The 20,932-nt window shown below is 39.2% G+C and overlaps 1 pseudogene; it reads right to left on the bottom strand.

Moving 5' to 3' along the window:
* Positions 1–1,802: 1,802 nt before the first annotated feature.
* Positions 1,803–2,255, bottom strand: LOC118848670 (annotated as a pseudogene).
* Between the last annotated feature and the right edge of the window lie 18,677 nt (positions 2,256–20,932).

Here is a 20,932-nt window from a genome sequence, read left to right as displayed (position 1 = left end):
TCTTTAATATCAAGACCTTTACTCTTATCCTATTGAGGTTGAGACAAAATACAGGAACCCCAAGACCTGAGTTCCCAGACAGGGTTTTTGGGGGTAGGTACCCTCAAGGACCCAAGTACTGGAGAGGGTCGAGGCCATCTGGAATGAATTCACGATCTCAAGCATTCTTTAAGTCAAGGTGGCAAAGATACGCTTTTCAGCAGGCAAGAGTTCTTAAGGAACCTGCAACCTTACAGGCGTACAAGTAAAGTTTATATAGGTTAAACTTTAGTAAAACACATGCCAAATATGTTAATTAGGTGATTCAGGGTGGGATTAGGGAGTAGTTAAGGGGTGGTCACTTTTTAAAGGCACATGTACTTTTTTATCTACTGTGCAGGTATCTTACCCAGAGTTCACTGGGAAATAGCCCAAGGGGGGGGGGGGGCTACATGCAGGTGTGGTTTTAGGCCTGAAATGTCCCTAAGTCAGCTAAGGGTCAGGGCTGACTGGGAAATACCCAGGCTGCTTCCATCAATGTCTTGTTAGACAAGATAAATGTAAGGGAGTAGACATATGTCCGGGTCTAGCATGCATATGATAGGTCAGTGAGTGGTAAATATTGTTATGACCCAGTACACAGCCAGTTCAGCATGTACACAGCTGGTTCGAACTAATAAATTCTATAGGTAAAGCTTGCCACTGCATCAGGAAGAGAGGAGTGTTTTGATAGGGCATGCTCTCCTGTTTTGCTAGAGAGAAATTGCTAGTGACAGTATTTTGTGACTAGGGAGAGATGTGGTTTTGGAACTTGGTGTAATTTTGGAACTGGGGTCCAAGCATAGGCACCCAAGCACCTCACCAATCCCACTTCCACTCTCTTATGCTAGGTCCTTATCACTTCATTCCTAGATCATTATAATTGTCTCCTAGCTCACCTCCCAGACATAAAGCATTTCTCCATACCATCCTGCATCCTGAAAGCAATTTTATATTTTTAAAACACTTTTATCATACCAGTCCTTTGTTAAAAAACTTCCACTTTCTTCCATTAGGGTACTTAATCAATTAAATTCCTCTGCATTTCTAGGTCTTCCATATTTGGCCCAGTCCTGTTCTCTTTCAACAACTCCCTTCTCTCCAGTCACAGGCAGTCTCTTCACTGATTGGAAAACATAACATGTTCATCCTTGCCTCCACACCTTTGATCATATTGTTCCTTTTCTAAGTCACGGTTTTTCATCTGCTCTCTCCTTCTCAGCCTCCACATCTTTTATAAAGCTTTTCTTTATTGCTCCACTCTGCACAGATGAATCTTCCCTTCCATATACCAAGTCCTTGAAAAAGCTCTGATTTCATCAGTATGGGTACTCTATCGTATGGGAATTTCTTCAACTGATGCAGAGCCAAATGGTTCTGGGAGTTGACTGGGGCACATAGACACTAAATGATCTAATCAGATAGTTAAATAGCCAGTAAGAGTCAGAGATAGAGGCTGTGGGATTTGAACTAGATCTTCCTGACCCCAAGCCCAGCATTCCATCTATTATGCCATACTGTCTCCTTATACAGTGCCTGGAAAATAGTAAGCAATTATTAAATACTTGTTGACTAATTCATAACTCCTATTAAGATGATAATATGGACCATAATTAGTTAAAATTGTTGGTCATTCTTCTCATATTATTTCAGTTATGTTACTTTGATCTTCTCATTGTAAGTTCTTTGAAGGTAGGAACCATGTCTCATATCTCCCACATCACGTACTTCTTATTTTTTTTCAGTTAGATGTGACTTTATTGTTTTAGTACACAAACCAAAATTTATGCAACCAGAGAAGAGGCTGTGGATGATTCATATTTCCAATTAGGTGGGAGCACTCTCTTGGTCTTGTAGTACAGAGCCAGGCGATGAATTCGGCTCTAGTTCAGAATCCGATAGAATTTAGAATTCTTATCCTTTCTGTTTCTCTCAAGATGCTTTTGAACAGCCACAGCTTTCTTGATCAAGTGATAAAGATCTTCAGGAAGGTCAGGGGCAAGTCCCTTGGACTTTAGAATTCTCAAAATTTTGTTGCCAGTTACAAAATGTACTTGTGCCACGCCATGAGAATCCCTCAGGATCACACCTATCTCGGAGGGCATCAGGCCCTTCTTGGTCAACTTGTAGACCTGCTCCTTCACGTTGATGTGCAAGGTGAGCTTCAGCCACGTGGGCGTGCTGCAGCGGTATGGCAGAGCCAACTGGGACAGGCCCTTCCTGGGAGTGTGCATGCAACCGATGATGGCAACGATCTGGCAGCGAAAGAGAGAGGAAAGAAGGGAGCAGGGCAGGAAATCCCTCAATCTGCGGGAAGTGACACGTTTCTGCCCCACACTACCTACTTCTACAACATCATGTTGAGTACATGGTAAACATTTAATAACTACTATTAATTCCTAAGAAAATCAGAAAAATATGGGAAAACAATGATTAGTAATATTGCTCAAATGTTTTATTTAAGGGAAATCAGAACTTAATGTAAGCTATGTTTGCTTGCTTTTTTTTTTTCTTGTTTACAGGAAGATCTCTCACTCTTATTTCCCAGGCCCTTTCCCATGACTAGCAATACTGGATTTTTTTAAAAAACTAAAATAAAACCCCCAAATGTTGTTATTTACAAGTCCCACAAAATCTCATACAATTAAAGCCTAGCATCATTTTTATTTTAAAATGCCAAATGTTCTCCATTCATTTAGCACTGTATCCATTTATGTGCCTCTCTCTACTCTCTTTCCTCTCTCCTATTGGAATTCTACCTGTGCTCCCTTTAAAGTGGTGATTTGGCCTTTTAAATACCTTAATATAAAATAAATCATCATGATTATTAATTGCAATTATTGAATATTATCATACCTTAAACAGTAAGAGCTAATCCGTGGAGATTAATCAGAGTGAAACGTACAATTTATAAAATGACCTCTATGTACCCTGAGAAAAGAACTAACACATTAATAAGAGATGAGATTGCTGGTAGAGTTGTTATTAAGATCTCCATAGGCTATTTTATTTTTGAAAAAAAAAATCACCCTGTCATCTCTACTAGAGCAGAAGGGTTAAGATATGTGTTGTCACTGACATTTTTTGCCAAATCATTTTGTTGCTAATATTGAACACCAAAGTAAGTCTACAAATATGCTTATTTTCATGTTCCACAGAGCCTCTAGCATACTGCTAGAATAACATTGTTGAATAATAATGTCATATACCAAGATAATGAATAATGTTGAAAAATAATGTGATATACTAGAAAGATGCTAAAGAACTTATATAACTGACCCTGGAGCAATCAGTGAAATAAAACAAAGAAATGCAAAAATGAAAATAAAACATCTTCTGTATGTCCTATAATAAAAAGCAGACATTTTAACACTAATAATCTGTTTTTCTTAATAATTGACAGCACTTCGATATATTATTTGCTATATACCTTTGGTTCATAAAAGATGAATGGTAGTTGTTCAATTGTGCCCCCATTTGGGGTTTTCTTGGCAAAGATATTAGAATAGTTTGTCATTTCCTTCTCCAGCTCATTTTATGAACTAAGGCAAACAGGGTTAAATGACTTGCCCAGGGTCATACAGCTAGTAAGTGTCTGAGACTGGATTTGAATTCAGGAAATTGAGTCTTCCTGACTCCAGGACCCCCAGGGCCTTTAGCTGCCCCAAAAGATGAATGACTTGTTGCCTAATCAATGGACTAGAAATATAATGAGGTGAGTTTAAATTCTATCCCTTCTAATTACTTCTTGTGACCCTGGGTCAATCATTTCAACTCCTCAGACTTAGTTTCCTGTCTTAACTGATGAAATAAGGATCATGCTGCAACCTGATTGTTGCCCAAGGCTACTATGGGTCGAATAGGCATTTAAATGATTAATTATAAAAAGCTTTTCATATAAAGGGCTTGGTATAATGATCTCACATACTCTATTTCAAGATATATTTTAACTGTAATTCCTAGTATTAGTTTAAAAAAAAAGATGTTACTCCTGTCACCAGATATTTTTGAAGAATGAAAGGGATTTCTAAAACTTGGGCTCATATACCCATTTAAGCACCAAAATTGACAAAAAGTGATTTTCCAAAATTTTGCCCCCAAACATCTAGTCAGTCACTAAGTCCTTTGCTAGGTCCTTCACTAACTACATTTTTCAAATCCACCATTTTCTTTCCATTCCTATAACCACATCCTTCCCAAATGCTGACCATCACTCATCTGAACTACTACACCTTCATTCTCTTCCCATTACCAATGTTTCATGCACTGAACAACAAAAAGGATTTTCCTTGAGGGTTGTTTGGCTCCTATTACTCTTCCAAAGAAGTCTTAGGTGACTGCATTCCAAATCACACGACTTCTGTATGGAAGAATCATGGCTGACTAAGCTAAAGAAGTTGTTGGATTCAATTCATTTTAACAATGTCCATTTATTAAGTGCCAGCTATGGGCAAAGTAAGACAGCATGGTGTAGTCAAATAGAGAACCCTGGAGCCCGGAAGACCTGAATTCAAGTCCTGTCTCTAACTGTGTAACTCTAGGCAAGTCATTGATCCTTTCAGTGCCCCAGGCCACAGTCTAAGACTTTAAGTTTTAGGAAGTGGCCTATCTGCATTCTTTTTTTAAAAATTTATGAAATAACACAAACATTTCCATAGTATAGTAGAATTTTTGAAAAAAAAAAGATGATTGCACATGAAACTACAAATCTATTATGTACAACTTGCTATTCCTTTTAAATAGATAATAATGTAACTTTTTTTCTCTTTTTTCTTCCACCCCCACCCCTATGGCTACCATTAGACAGAAATTGTGCATATACATATATACATATATGTAAAATCATTTTATACATACTTCTATTTATCAGTTCTTTCACTGGATAAAGATGGTGTCTTCCTTCATAAGTCCTTTCTGCACAGGTCTTAAAAAAATAAACAAATGAATGAATGGATGGATGGATAAATAAATAAAGTATGTCCAAGGCACTATACTGGACACCAGGGACCCAAAGATGAACTAAAATATAGCCCCTGTCTTCAATGAGCTTTACTTGTCTATAAATATGATATTTCCCCCAGCAGAGTGTAAGCTTCTTGAGGGGAGAAATTTTGTCACTTGTGTCTGGCATAATTCTTGACTCAGAGCAGATGTTTAATAAATGCTAGCTGATGATTGTAACTGAATAGGAGAGATTAGGCATGTATACAAATAACTAAGAGAAAACAGATGATGAAAAGTGAGAAGAGATCAAAGTGATACAAAAAAATTTGAAGGACATATAACATTTTTAGCTGGATCAAGGGAGCTTTAAGGCAGAAGGTGGCACCTAAGTGTTGGCTTATATGGAAGAAAGGATTTCAAAAGACAAAGTATTGTTTTGGGGGAAAGGGGAAAAGGTATTTATGCAAGAGAGCACAAAGATAGAAGAAGGCAGTCAAGAGTAGTCCAGTTTTGATAGAGTTGGAGCACAGGATACTTGAAAATGAGCAATGAGATAAGGTGGGAAGGGTAGCTTGAAGTCAGATTGTAGAGGGCCTTGAATGCTATGATGAAGAATTTAATGGAGCACTAAAAGGTTTTGAGTGTGAAAGTCACTGCATCAATATGGTATGGCTTTGTTGAGGGGAGGGAGAATCATTGGATCATAGATCTAGAGAAGAAAAGGACCTCAGAGGCCATCTAGTCCAACCCCCTCATTTTACATATGAGGAAACTAAGGCCCTGAGATGGGAAGAGATTTCTCCAAGTTAGACATAGACAATAAATATCAGAGGCAGGATTTAAACTCAGGTCCTTTGACTCTAAGGTCAATGCTCTTTCCCATGTGCCATTCTTCTTCTTGAGAGAGACTAGAATTCAAGATCAGGTTGTCCAGGTGAGAGATGATGAAGGCCTAAACCAGGATGGTTCCAGTAGGAGTAGAAAAAAGGTGGAATCAAGATATATTATGGGGAAAGAATTGATAGTATTTGGCAACAGATTGGATAGAAGGCAGGGCCATGAGGAAGAGAGATGAGTCAAAGCTTACTACAAAGTTTGAAGCTTATCTGATTGGGAGGATGATTATACCACCAACAGAAATGAAGGAGTTTGAGGGAGCAGGTTTTGGGGAATGGGCACATTCATGTTGAGTGTGAGGTATTGGTGTAACATCCAGGCAAAAATGTTCCACTAACAGCTGCCTGCAGTTAGAAATAAATGACTGAACCTCTGGGGAGAGGTTGGGAGTCGAGATTAAGATTTGAGTCATCTACACAAAGGTGATCATTTAAATAAATTATAGCAGGTAGATGAGATTGCCAAGAGAGGGAACATAGAGAGACCAGTAAGGTTCCAAAGACACAGTCTTGAAGGATGACAGTGCTGAAGGAGTGGGAGAAGAATGGAACATAGCAAAGGAGAAAGAGGAGTGGTAAGCAAGCCTTGAATGTGTCTTGCCATGGAACCCATGGAAAGAGTGCATATCAGAAAGGAGGGAGTGGTTGGTAAACAGTAGCAAATCACACAAAGTGCCAGGAAAGTTAGGATTGAATTTAGTCCATTGGATTTGGTGATAAGGAAGTCATTAATGTTCTAGGAGGAAGCAGTATAGTAGTAGGGATGAAAGCCAGATTGCAAGGAGTTGAGCAGTGGTTGGATGAAAAGGAAGCAGAGGTAGCAAATGTAAACTCCTTTTTCTAGGAATTTAACAGTAAAAGGGAAGAATAGTGATAAGCTGTTAGCTTGAGGTAGCAACAAGGGGAAGTATTTTTAGGACAGGGGATGCCTCTCCATATTCTTACATTTAGAGAAAGAAGATAAAGAGGGTGAATGAATGCAGATTGATCAGTCAACATTCATTTATTTAGTACCTGCTATATGCTAGGCACTATGCTAAGCAATGAAGGGTTATAATTATAAGGGGTATGGTTAATAGACTAAGGTCAAGGAGGAGACTGAGTGTGATAGGATTGAGAGCTCTAGTGGAGGGGCCAGTCTTAACAAGGAAATTGCATTGTATTTATGCTTTATATTTACTTTGTATTTTCTGTGCTCCACTTCCTACTCCTACTCCCAATAAAGCATACTATAAGTTCTGGGAGGGGAAGGACAACTTCATTTTTGCCTTTGTATCTCCCTGTCATGTTGTGTTGCATATAGTATGTGTTTGACAAATGTTTTAATGAAATTGAACAGATTTTGAGAGTTTTAAAGGTGTAGAGGAAGTAAATGAGGGAGTTAACATTGGACAGTCTTGATTCCCTTTGGAAAGTAAACAAAGGATCAGATGGACACAGCTCATTTAAGACTTTCACAAAAATTTCTGACAAAGCTTCAACCAAAGGATATTTAAAAGTAGAGTGAACATGAGATTAGGGAGAATGTTTTGTTGGAGGTAGTTAATTTACAGACAACAAACAAGAGAGAAATATACTTATCTGGATAGAATTCATCTTTTTGGGAATCCTCCAATGATTTGATGTTTTAATAAATTTGAAAGAATTAGTGCCTGGTGAAATCACAATGTTTATAGACAAAATCAAGTTTTTCTGGGCTGCGATATGCTACACTAATGGAGACTATGTGAAGATCTCTCAATGGCATGTGGCATTGCAGAACGACCACTAAACTATGAGACAGGAGACTTGTGGCTTTGCCACTGATTCACTGGGTTAGCACAGTGTCTGGCACATAGTAGCTCTTAATAAGTGCTTATTGACTGACTGACTAGGATACCATTTCTAATAGTTTTCTTGATCACAAAACATGGAGTTGAAATTTTATCATTACCATCAGTCCTGTTGCTTTACTCTCAGGTCCCAAGGCCATACCATCTACCCTCTGGTCATACTGTTAAGGGCTACTTGGCCTTGATCGCTACCCCAAAGCCAAAAAGCTCCCACAGGTTCTATTAGAATGTGAGCTTACTGAGAACAAGGACTGTCTCGATTTTCCCTTTACATGCCTACTGCTTATGCTGTGTTTAGCACATAATAAATGGTTTCCCTCCCATCCATTCATTCATGCATGCTTTACCTATAGATAAGGGATGAGTCCCATTGAACTTTAGCAAGGCTGAAGGCTGGAAGGGGAAAAGAGGAAACCTTGAAAAATAAAAGGAAAGTCCCTTAGGACACATATTAAGTACTTCACACCTTAGAAAAGATGTGAGACTTGAAAAATTCGACTGAATATTAAAAGGCCTAGAGAGGCTATCCACTTGCCCCTAGGGCACAAAGTATCTTCATACTTTTGTCCCTAGCCACTCATTTGTATTAGACTTAAGAGAAATCCGGGAAGTGTAACTGGGGTGGTCACATATAAGTAAAGATGAGGTACCTTACTGAAGAAAGCTGTCACTGAGCAATGAAGAACTGTTGAACCAGAGGGGCTAGATCTCTTCCACCTCCTTCCTGGAAGTGACAAGCCTCAGAGCTGAGGCCTGAATGAAGTCAGAGGAGAGGTTTCTGTCAATCCTCAGGTAAAGGTTCTCACTGAAAAAACAGAGTAGAACTCCAGCTAAAAAGAACAGAGTAATACACAATTGTTCCAGAGATATGGTCAAGACTGTATCTACCTGTCAAAGAATGAGCCCAGGGAGTCCAGTGGAACAACCTGTCCTGCTGAGGTGCTGAGAGTTATGAAGGGGCTAGCAACTGAACTATGTTCATTCTAGTCTGGCAACCCAGAGTGATCTGCCTGGCCCAGTCCAACAGTAACAGAGTGACTGAACAACTTGATTGACCCAGCCCAGAAGCAGACTCACCAATCACCAATGAGGAGCCAGACTACCTGAGCGGAGGACTTTCATCAATGTCACTCCTGGTAGTGAACTGTGAACTCACCTAAGAAAGAAAGGGTATTGAGATCCTACTATTACAGAGTTGTGAGTTGTCTTGGCCACATGTTTTACCCGTGTCTCAATACCATTATACTTTAAGTCTATTCCCATTCTTCCCATTCTTCTGTATTTGTGGTAGAGGGTGCCTCGGGTTGGGGGTGAAAGGAATGCTTTCTGACTACTATCCTTGCAATGTCATTTGGTTATTTCATCAAAAAATGGCTTCTCTAAAAGCTAAATGAGCCTACTGGCTGCTCATTAAGGGGAAGCATTCTAATACGGGCTTGTGAGCTTCAGTGTTGGAAGAAGAGTCACTCACAGGGTTACTTATAAGACCCAAAGTAACAGATACCTCCTCTGGGGACCCAAACTGCCAGTGCCAGTTTGAGTTGGGGGAATGAACCCAGAAGTGTTACATGTGTTAATGGAACATTCTACTGTTATAGTCAACTGGTTTACCTGCCTTAGAAGCAGGGATAGATAAATCGGGCTTTCCTTGAACATTAAGGTCCCCCCAGGAACAAAAAAGAACCTTGTCTAGAACCTGGCAATTAAAACAACTGAGCAAGGGAGCACATCTCTCTCAGCTATGCCACACACAGACGTGAACTTCATAGAGACTCTGAGAAGAAAGAAAAAGACTCCCAGGATCAGAGAGTACCCCAAACACTGGGGAAGTGGGGCTGTTTTGTACCCACCTCTTTGAATCCACTCTGCCCAGGACAAGGGAATTTACATCCAAGTTTGGGAGGGGTATTTTTATATTATCTTTTCTATACTTTCTCAATAAATATCTTGCTGTAAAAGCTAATTTATATCAACTGGTTAACTGATGTTGGGGAGATCTCAGCTCATTTTTTGATATTAGGGAGAGTAGACCAGTTGGGTGCTCCTGAGCAATAGTAATAGAATCCCTAGTCCCTCAAGTGTTAACCCTAGAATCCTGAAGGGAGGGCTTGTCAGCCACTCTCTTAGGATACAATATTCCTGCTCAGAATGGGAGTGGGGGAGACTGAGCCCAAAGAGGGTACAACAGTCAACATTTTTTTTTACTGCTATTCTGCTCTCTGACTGAGGTCTTCCATTCATGCACTAATTTCTTGAAAAATCTCTTGTGGGCATTATCCTGAATGTACTGGAGATTTTGGCACAAGTAACCATTGGGCACCATCTATAGCATCACAGTTTACAACGCTGGCCCAGTTTGTATTCTGAAAGTCTATACATTGTTAGGAGCTCAGAACACACTGCAGAATCAATGTCATCAATATTGGCTAGTTTCCCTGGAAAGCTCACGTAATCCAAATATACCTTAACCATAGTATCAAATAATCTAACAAATAATTTCATTCGGCGCAACAATTCAACATTTTTAAATGTCTACTGTGTAGAGAACTCTGCTTTACTTACTAGGGAAGATAAACATTTTGATGACCTAGTCCCAGCCCACTAGACAAATACCTATAATGCAAATTATAAAAGATAAGCACCTAGGAAAGCAGCTGGCTAGTGGAATGAATATAAAGACCTGAAGTCTGGAAGACCTAAATTCAAATCCTGACTTTGTAACTCCGGATAAGTCATTTAGTCTCTCTAGGCCTCATTTTCTCATCTACAAAGTGGAGATAATGGTAACACCTACTTCTCAGGGTAGTTGTGAGGATCAAACAAGATAATGTGGTCGACAAGTAAGAGCAGAGACTCTTCCTGTTGGAAGCTATCAGTGAGGCTTCCTTGGACAGGTGAGAGTGGGGAGGGTGGTTAAGGGGCTAGACTAGATGGATGGCTTTGGGATAGAAGTTAAAGGTGGGGAGATTCCAGACTGCTTAACTATTAGTAACCACAACAAACAGACAACTACAATTGTAGTTAAAAAGCTGGGGGGCCCCCCACCAGGTACCAGTTCCTCCCCGCCCCCCCCCCCCCCACTTCCCAATACACATGCATACACTTCCTTTTAAACTGCAGTACCTAGGGAAGGTGGATAGGCTAAGATTCATTTACATTTCAGAGAAACAGACTTAGACTGAATTAGGCTGTTTAAGGAGCTGGGTGGGGGGTCTGTACTCTGGTATAAACCTTAGGAAAAGACTTCAGGTGAGATGAAAAGATAGCTTTGGGGTTGAGGGGAGGCCTAGAGGAAACTAGAGCTGGATCTAGGCTAGGGAATGAACAGCCAGAGTATTTACTCTTTTTTCCCTTAACCCTGACAGTCCTGTAGACTCAGACTCCCCCTTGGACTAGTCTTGGGTAAATGAAACTAAGAAGCTAGTTAGTAAGAGTGTTTAGTCCAAATTAGCATAGAGTCATGGGGAAGAGGTATAGATGGTACCGTGTTAGATATAATGGGGACCTTGAAGATAATCTAGTAAAAAACCCTTATTTAAAAAAAATTAAATTTCATCAATAGCTTTGGTTTCTACAACAATTTTGTTTTCCACTACATCCTCCCCTCTCCTCACCCAAAAAGCCATTCCTTAAAACAAAGATGAAAAAAAAAAGGGAAAAAAGCAGTTCAGAAAAACTAATCAATTAAGTCCATCAGTTTATGTGGTGTTCTATAATATCTTTTTGCAAAGAATGGAGAGAGATGCCTTCTCATAACTTTTCTTCAGGATCATTTGCTCATTGTAATTACATATCATTCGGTTTCTTCTTGTTCTTTCGGTTTACATTGTTGTGGCAAATATATTTCTTCCCTGGTTCTGCTTACATCAATGAGCATCAGTTCATATGTCTTCTTATGCCTCTGCATTCTTCACATATATCATTTCTTGTGTTAAAGTAATATTCCATCACGTTTAACTTAACTAACCCCCAATTTACAGCAGTCTACTTTGTTTCCAGCTCTCTTTTCTATGAACTGTACTGTTACAAGTATTGGAGTATATTTTTGACTTTTCTATCTTTGATCTCCTTGGGGTAGATGCCTGAAAGTAGCGTTATATAGAAAGTCTGGTCTGCCTTTCAGCATGATTCGAAATTGCTTTCCTGAATGGCTTCATCAATTCACAACTCTACCAATAGCCCATTAATGTGCCTGTCTTTCCACAACCTGTTGAAAATTTCCTATTCCCATCTTTTGTCATCTTTGCCAATAGCAGTCCAACCCCTTTATCTTAGATAAGGAATCTAAGGTTAGGTGACTTTCTTGTCCATAGTCCCACAGCTAGTCACTGGCAGATCTAGTATGAAAATCTAGGCCTCCTGACTCACAAAAAGTAAAATTCCACACTTCAATAGTTGGGTGGGAGTGTGAAGACTTTATTTATCAAATGTGTCACTTGGTTGGAGCTGCATTTCTGGGGGTGCCCAGGCATGTATAACTCAGTAACTGTCTATATGTATCTCAGAACAGCTGTAATTCATTTTGTACAACATGTTAAGGCCCATCTGAAAATCGGCAAATGTGAACTGACCATGTTTGATTTGGTGCTTTAAAAAACATATTTCTTCTTTCAATGCCTCCCTCTCTCCCCTAAAAACATAATCCATCAATCAAATAAAAAGTTTTATTGACTTCAAAAAAAAAAACAGGATAAAATACAAGCCAATGAAAGCCTGTTTTCTAACCTCAGTGAAAGTATTTTTATTAATTATCTATATTTTTCAACTCAACTATTAACTCAAATTACCTCTTACAACCTTTAGCTTAGTTTTTAACTTATTACAAGTGCCTTTAAAATGTTCCTTTTTTGTTTTGAAATAATATCTTAAGCTTTAACCTACATTGGACAAGTTCTATCTATAAATGAGCTAGTCTGCTGGGAATTAGATTTCTGATAGGGGCCTTATCATAGACTTAAATTTCTCTTGAATTGGTATGTAGTTTCTTTTGTTTCTTTCCTTTTTCTAGCTTAGATGGTAATTTCCTCAAGGCTGAGCATTGTGTCTATTACTTTCTTTTCCTTTATAGTACCAGATACACTGCCTTAAAGACTGTGGGTGCTCAATAAATGTTGACAGGGATGGCTGACATTCTATTTATTTTGATGACAGCAGGGGGAGCCCCTTTCTTTCTGGTATTTCCAAGGTTGCTTTTTTTCCCTCCATTCTTTTTACCATAACAATTGTAGTCTGTGGCCATAAAGCACTTGCCATTCAAGGAAATCAGCACATTTAATAATAAATATGATCTATGTGGTATTTACATAGTATTTTTGCATGTTAGGCACATAGTAGGTGTTTGATAAATACTGTTAATTAAGAAGTTAAAGTCAAGCCCTTTACATTATTCAATTAGTTTTCCCACTGTCCCCAAAGGCAGATTTGTGGTAAACTGAACATTATAGTGTTCCTTCTGAAAATGTGATGAATTTGAGGCACACAGAAACTTACCTAATTGCCCAAGGTCACCTTAATAAGACTTAAAAGGACCTGAAGTTATAAAACAGAATTGAGCAATTCTGATAGTGAGGTAGTATGGAGAGTGGAAAGAGATTTGGAGTTAGAGGATGGAGGTTTTAATCTTAACTTTGATGAGGAAGTAATTTATCCTCTTTGGGCCTCAGTTTCCTTATCTGACAGTATCATTTCCTCCGCTGTCAAATCACTTTGTAATTATTCAGTGCTATACAATTAATTATTCAGTGTTATATACAGAATATATATATTTTGTACTTTGAGTTGTATGTATATTGTTTCCTCAAAGCAGAGTGTAAGCGCCTCATGGGAAGGGATTATTTGATTTGGGGTGGCTTTGCATTTAGTTTTGTCCTTGTATCTGTTTTTTCCCCCTCCAGCATTTGGGTGATGCTTTGCATTTAATAAATGGTTGCTGAATTTAACCTGCAAAATGAGGGGGTTGGACTAGATGACCTCAAAGGTTCCCTTCCAGTGTAAAATCTATGATCCTGATGTTGGCTAAATGTGGCCTAAAACTTTTGTTTAGGTCTATGGACTATTTCTTCCCCTCATAAGATACCATAATTAAGGTGATAGTTACAACCCCGCTATTATAAGAAAAGCAACCACACTGCGAAAGGGTGAAAACAACTTCTTGGGAGTCACATTTCAATCTGAGAAATTTTAAAGACCCTGGATAGATTTTCCTGGGTGCAAAATATAACAAGTGTGCTATTTTGCATGATTTCTATTTCAAGCTGCCAAAGGAGTTCTTACACTTATCTGGAAAGACACATTAGGTACATCTCAGGTGATAGGGATATGAGGAGACAGGGCTTTGGAGAGGGTTGTGACTATGCTTCTTGGACAAGGGAGCTGAACTATAAGCTGCCATACTTAATTAATGTTGCCATCAATTAATCCTAGTAATTTTTTTGAAACCAGCACTGGGAAAATCCAGAAGAACTAGTAAACTTGCCATACCCTTCTTAATGCCGTAGCATGCAAGTCTGAGACAAGTATATTTGAAATCCTGGAACAATTAGCACAGTGTCTGGCACATAGTAGGCATTTAAATGCTTATTGATTGAGTTAATGAGGGTAGGGGTTAAGTCTTAGAGGATGCCCTTATTATTATGCTTAAGAAATAATCATTTGGAATAGAAAGGGAGGGGAAGGGATTAAACCAAGTGGGACCAAGCATGCCAACAGCAGTAACAATAATAATTATTATAAACTTCCTTAAACAGCACAGCTTTCCCTTCCCCCTCCCCCAAGTCAGCTTCTTTTCCTGGAGATTTTAATAGAATTGCCTACCTTAGGGATTAATCTTTGGGTCAGAGTGGATCTAGGTATGTCCCAGGTTTTTCTTATGAAAAGAAATTCATGAATGAAAACCCCACATTAGGATATTTTTGTGAGTATAGATGCCCCATCAGCCCAGTTTACTGACTAACCAAGGGCCTCTTGCCTTGTTACAAACATAAAAGAGATACTCATGATTTCCAAAAAGGAGTGGGGAGACTTAAACTAGCTCTTTATCACCCCGGGCAACCATCTCACTTCATTTTCAACTTAGATCCCACCCCTGAACCAAGAGCTGCGGCGGGTCCAGGATCCTTCTAAGCCTGGACTGAGGCTGCAGCTGCCACACATCTGATCTTTTCTGAGCAGGGCTGAGCGGAGAGCTCGAGACAGACAGAGCCACCTCCCACCCCCAATTCGGAAGAAGCCTTAGATTACACCACCCACTCCCTCCCCCCCCCCCCCCCCGCCCCTCCCCGGCTGCAGGAGCCGAGCCCTTGACTTTATTTGGTTCACCACGCGGTGACCCGTCCAGATAAAGAGATGGGGTTAGTACACACATGTTCCCTCACACATTCCACCGAGAAGGGGAGGTGGGGGCCCAAGAGAGGAGGGAGGGAGGGAGAGGGAAGGGGGAGTAGGCCCTGAGCTCGGCAACAGCTCTGCTCTAATTATAGCCAGGGCAGCTGGTGCTGGTCTCTTTACTGGAGCTTAGGGACAGGACAGGGCCGAGTAGCGGGAGAAGGAAACGGACAAGAGAAAGAGAGAGAGTGAGCTCCCTCCTAGCCGTCTGGGTGAAGCCAAGGGAAGGCCATTTCCGGAGTGCAAAGCTCCTCCTTCTCCCTTCTCGTCCTCCTCCCCCGCTCCCCGTGGCTCGGGCCGCCAGGCCACCTGATGCTCCGGCCTCTTTGTACACGCGGCTTCCACATGCACGGAGGAGCCGGGGGAGGCAAGGCATTTCCAGACCTGCCCCGCGTCTCGCTCTCTGGGGAGACACCTTCTACGGGGAGGAAACGCCACCGAGGCATCACCCGGGGGCGGAGGTGCTTGTGTAATGCATGCACTGATGCTGCAGCGCGCGCCCGTGTCTGTGTGTGAGTGTGTGTGCGTGTGTGTAGCAATGCAGCAGCGTGGCAGGAAGAGTGGTGGTGAAAAGTTCTAGAATAAATAAATACGGACGATGAGCGAGGCTGTGTGTCACAATTGGAAACCACGACAGAGTCTCTCCCTGTCGAAAGACTTTTACCCAGTCTGCTTGACAACACAAGGGAGCCTCCTCCCCTTTCCTTCCCCTTGAGTAAACAGGACTTGGCAGATTTGTAGACTATTTTCTTTCTTTCTAGAACTCCCTTATGGAAAAAAAAAAAAAAAAAAAAGAAAGACATACCAGAATTTGACATTTTTGACCTGGCTCAGGTTTTAAGAAACAGGCTTCTTATTTGTACAAAGATAATATTTTCTGGCGGTACGTTTCATGTCTGGGTGTGTGCCACACAAAATGAACCTTTTTTGTGCAAACACCATTTGGACTTAGAACTATGGCCCTTCTGCCTCAGCCTGACCTTAAGGTAGGTGGAAGTTCAAGACGTTTGGCAGGCCCAGTACACCCACGTTACAGGAACTTAACCTACTGTCTCATCTTAAACCAACTAGTTAAGGGTTATAATGGCCTTGATTGATATAATGGGCTTAATTGAATGAGGCATGGAATTGGAAGTGATCGAATAAGACACCTGTGGGCCACCATGTTTAAAAGCTTCATGAGAGCTCTCTGCTATTGTTCAAAATCTACCATGGTACGTGTAGTTGGTTACTTGGGTAGATATTAAAGAATCATAGTAAGTAGTACAGCCCTAATTAAAGGTCACTAATTTATATATCTCTCCCCCCCCAACCCCTCCTGAATCTTAGGGGGTATGTTACACTAAATCTTTACTTTCTGTTGAGGCCTTACAAGGCCACCTAAAAGAGCTGATCCTCTCCTCTCTTTAGAAAGTAAACTCCTGTTAGGCTGTGACTGTTTCTGCCTTTCTTTGTATCATCTGGTTTTTTGCACAATGCCTGGTACCTAGCATGAGATCAAAACAGCTTCTTGTCTGAAAGATTGGCTAATAGATTGGTTTTTATAGGGGGACAATGAAGGAAAGGTGATAAAGTGGCTTTGGCTTGGATTAAGGCACAAGCCACAATTTGATTTGAGAGGTTTAGGTGCTCAGGAAAAAAATTCTTAATTTAATTCAGAATAGACTGATTTATTTCAAATCAAAAAGTTCTCTTATATCTTACTTTTCTGTTTCCAGCATGTCAAACAGGAAAACTATTTACTGATCTTTAGTTAAGCTTAATTAGCTGAAATTATCATCATTGATTCAGAGGTTCTAGCCTAAGTTAAAATAATGATTCTGGAAAATTCCATTGTGTAGGATAACAGCCAACACATGAACCATTGTTCATGACATAAATTACTCTTTTTAGGGTGAAGTAGGTAACTGGTATTTTCTAGACCTATATAGGTTTGCTTTCTTTAGGGGAAAAAAACCCAGATAGACAAACACTTGAGCTGTTCAAGTTCCCTCCATCTCACCCCACCCCACCCCCACCCCCATCCCCACCTAGTCCATTTATATCTTGTTGCTTAGCAAAATGACTTTGTCATTCAAAGATTTATTGATGCTCTTGGTATTAAAGAGTTTGGGGTACTAGAAACAAGTACTGGGTTTAGGGTCAGATGACCTGAGTTAGAATCCAGGTTTTTCAGCTGCAGATTCTGTGTGACCTTAGACAAGTCACAACCTCTCTGGAAGTGTTTCCTTATGTGACAAATAAGAGGAACTTGGCCAAGATGATCTTTAAAATCTCTTTAGCTCTAAATCCTATGAAGAATAAGGCATGATTGTACCTTAAATAAAGCTAGCAAATGCCATGACTTGTAGTTCTTGGGTCTTGATTATCAACTATACAACAGAGCTCCTAATAAGCCAATTCCTGTTCCCTAAAACAAACTCTGAACGTATTCCCATTGGGGGAAAACAGTCCGACATAACACTGTTACCTAAGAGTATATGTTCTCTTTCGAGTCCCATGGGGGCTCCATTGCACTAAAAGGCTTGAACTAAAGCCATGTAACCTCCAATGCCCCACCCAGAGGCTGAGATCATTCAGTGTCACTCCTATTTACAAATAACTAAATTTACACTGGGAGCCGTGGGCCTAGTCTTTGGAACTTGATTTTCTCTGCAGAGTTTAAATTTCACGGTTTGGTACAAAACTTGTCTTTTTAAATTGGCCTATTCTGAGGGTATAAAACCATGATATCTGTTGCTTTGATTTTAATAATGCTAGTAAAATGCTAAGTGTTTATGTTAATACAATGTTTTCACCAGTAAGTTTTGCATTGCTTAGCATTGTGCCTGGCACAAGTGCTTAATAAATGCTTCTTGTCTTGACTTGGCTTGATTTCTTTTACTTGTACCCTCAGGCTATGCAAAGCAGGTTTACAATTTTTTTAAAAGAGGAAAAATCACACAGGTACTATATATACACATACAGTACTTAGTGAGTACATTATGGTTTTTAAAGACATTTTTAATGGCCCACTGTATTTATTCAGAGCAAATTCTGAAGTCGTGATAAGAATACCTTGTTTGCATTTTCCTATGAAATAATCTTTTGTACTGTTGAGCAACTGCAATGGAATGAGTTTTCTTTTTATACAGATTTTACTTCACTTACACAAATAAAGATATAGTGATAATTTTTCTAAATAGATTCATGTACTACATCATACATTTTTGTGCTAAAGTCTGAAATCTTACTTCTCCACATATACAAACGTTATTTAGCATATTGCATTTATAATTTCTTGTTATATTAATCCTCTTTGATGAAACCACTCACTTCCACAACCTACACATATGTATTCAAATTAAATTTTCTAGTATAGGCCCATACAAATGTAAACATTTAATAAATACTTTGAAGATAATTAGGAATTCAATTCCACAAACATTAAGTGCCTATCATGTGTGTAAGGTATTATAGATGTTTGAGGAAGCAGTGCACATAAAGATGTCTATACTGTAGAATGTAAATTGTTTTAAGGGCTTTAAAAACAATATGGTAGACACTATTATAGAAAACAAAATGATCAAATTTATTCTTTTAATTTTAGTTTATACTAGACTAAAATGGGTAGGGGGTGACTGGTACAAAGACCAATGTGTTAATAATGTAAACATTATACACTGTAGTAAAATTACATACAAAATTATTTGTGTTAATGGTGACCAGGGATAGCATAGACAAGTAAAACTCAGAGCTATCCCCAAACTATTCAATTTCAGTGCCCAAACCTTTGAACTAGGATTGTTTACAAACTGACTCTTTTGAGTGCCATCTTCTCTTTGCCTCTTCTGAACTTCTAATAAAGGTATTAATAAGTTGTGAGATGGCAAAAATGCAGATAGTCAACAGGAGCAGAGGACTTGTATAATTCATATATGAGATCATTATTTCCTTGATAATTTTGAGTTAGTTGTAGTACCACTTATAACTTAAGTCCAAGCAGTGGCACAAAAAGAGTTAATCCTAGTGTCTTCCCCAGTCCCCACCCCTCCCCCAATATTTCCAGATTCTTGGATAATGAATCGGGTAAACATGTATTCCATTCATCGGTGGTGCAGTCTGACCTTGGTCTATGACAGAGGAAAGGCGTGTCTTCTCAAACTGCTCCCTATGAACAAAAGGCAAGCAAATGAGGGTGACTCAGGACTTCTAGTGGCCTACATGCAAGTGAACATTTTTCTGAATGATTCCACGCATACACTTAGGAATCAGGAAGAGAAACATTTTACTCTTCACTAACCAAATAAAAATATCTATAAATCATATGCAAAATAACTTCGAGTAACTGGGGGCTCATAAAAGTCTAAGAATTAAAAGAACTTCCTTAGTTTCCCTCTTTTTTCCCCTGGGGAAGGGGGGGCAGTTAGAGCAGGCTGTCACATCAACAATCAATTTGTCATTGGTGCTTTTTTAAAGTGGAAAACCTGAAAACAATCACTTCTAGTGTATCTTTGGAAAAGTTCTTTTTCATCTTTTAATTGGATTTTCCTGTTAGTCGTATTTTTAAAATTTAATAAAACATATTTGGGGATTTTAATAAAGCATAGAAAAACTACAAAAATAAACACTGAGCCAGTGCTAGGAGAAACTTTATCTTATTTACTAAGTAACAAATTTTGTTGCAGAGAATGCCACTACATGATTTCAGTTAACAGTATCATCCTGTAAACTTCTAATATTAGTGAAATATAGTTGATAAAGGAGCTCAAAATTACTATTCCATTCAAACTGTAAGTGTATTCCTTGTAACTATTACTATATGATGTTGTCATGATGATTTTGATTTGAAAAATTATATGTGAACTTGCTACCCTCAAAACAGTTCCACACTTTCATTAAGTTAAAGGCATAAATCAATTGAGGGAATGAAAGGCTAAGTATATCCTAGAAAATCATTGCTATATAAGCATATGCGTTAATTTCTACCTTTATAGCCTTTTTCCATAGTTTTCTCATTTACACATTCACTGGTTTCAAAAGTGGTTTATTTGAAACTGAGAAATGGCTTTTTGTCTTTCACTATTCTGAAGCTTCCCAAAATGCACTCCTTTCATGTCTTGAGAGCCTTTAATTCATTGCATCTACTGGCATGACAAAACATGGCTCTCTCACTTTTATCACAAAGCTTTCAAGAAAATATAGTTCTTTGTATCTTATAAAGCTCCTTACTCCCACTCCTGCCACCAATTTCATCACTCTCATTTACCTCCAACCTACTGCTGAAGAACAAAGGATTCTACTATTGTACACTGGAAAAATAAATAAATGCTTAACCTAAATATTTCCTTGTTCATGATGTTCCCCCCTCCCAATATTTCTCTCCTTACCCAGATGTCTTCCCCCCGCCCCACTACTTTTTGTATTAACAGTACCCTTTATGTCTCAGGTCCTTCACCCAATCATTTCTCCAGCAACAAAACAAAAACGAAAACCTATATCCTTAAGTGGCACTACCACTGTCTCATTATCAGTGAATGCAGGCAGCAATTCTGAATTGTACACCCCCCCCCCCACAAAGCACCAAGAAATGGTCAGCTCTCCCAATGTCATTTTATTTAATGCTAAAAATTTTTAATTATTAATATAACAAATGACAGTATGGGTGAAATTCTAATGAGAAACTGTAGGCTATAATGGTGATATCAAAGATTCACACTCATTTTTGTTACCACTACCAAGTCAAGAAAAAAAATATTTATCCCTTTCAACTTTTTTCCTCTAAATGAAAAAACCAAAGGTTAAAAGGTGGTACAAAATGAGGCACCTTTCAAAGACTTGCTGGCCAAGGGAAGTTTTCACAAAAAGTTGTAAACCATC

The sequence above is a fragment of the Trichosurus vulpecula genome, chromosome 4 (genome assembly GCF_011100635.1).
Source record: "Trichosurus vulpecula isolate mTriVul1 chromosome 4, mTriVul1.pri, whole genome shotgun sequence".
Lineage (NCBI taxonomy): Eukaryota > Metazoa > Chordata > Mammalia > Diprotodontia > Phalangeridae > Trichosurus > Trichosurus vulpecula.
This window is presented reverse-complemented; position numbering and strand designations above follow the sequence as displayed.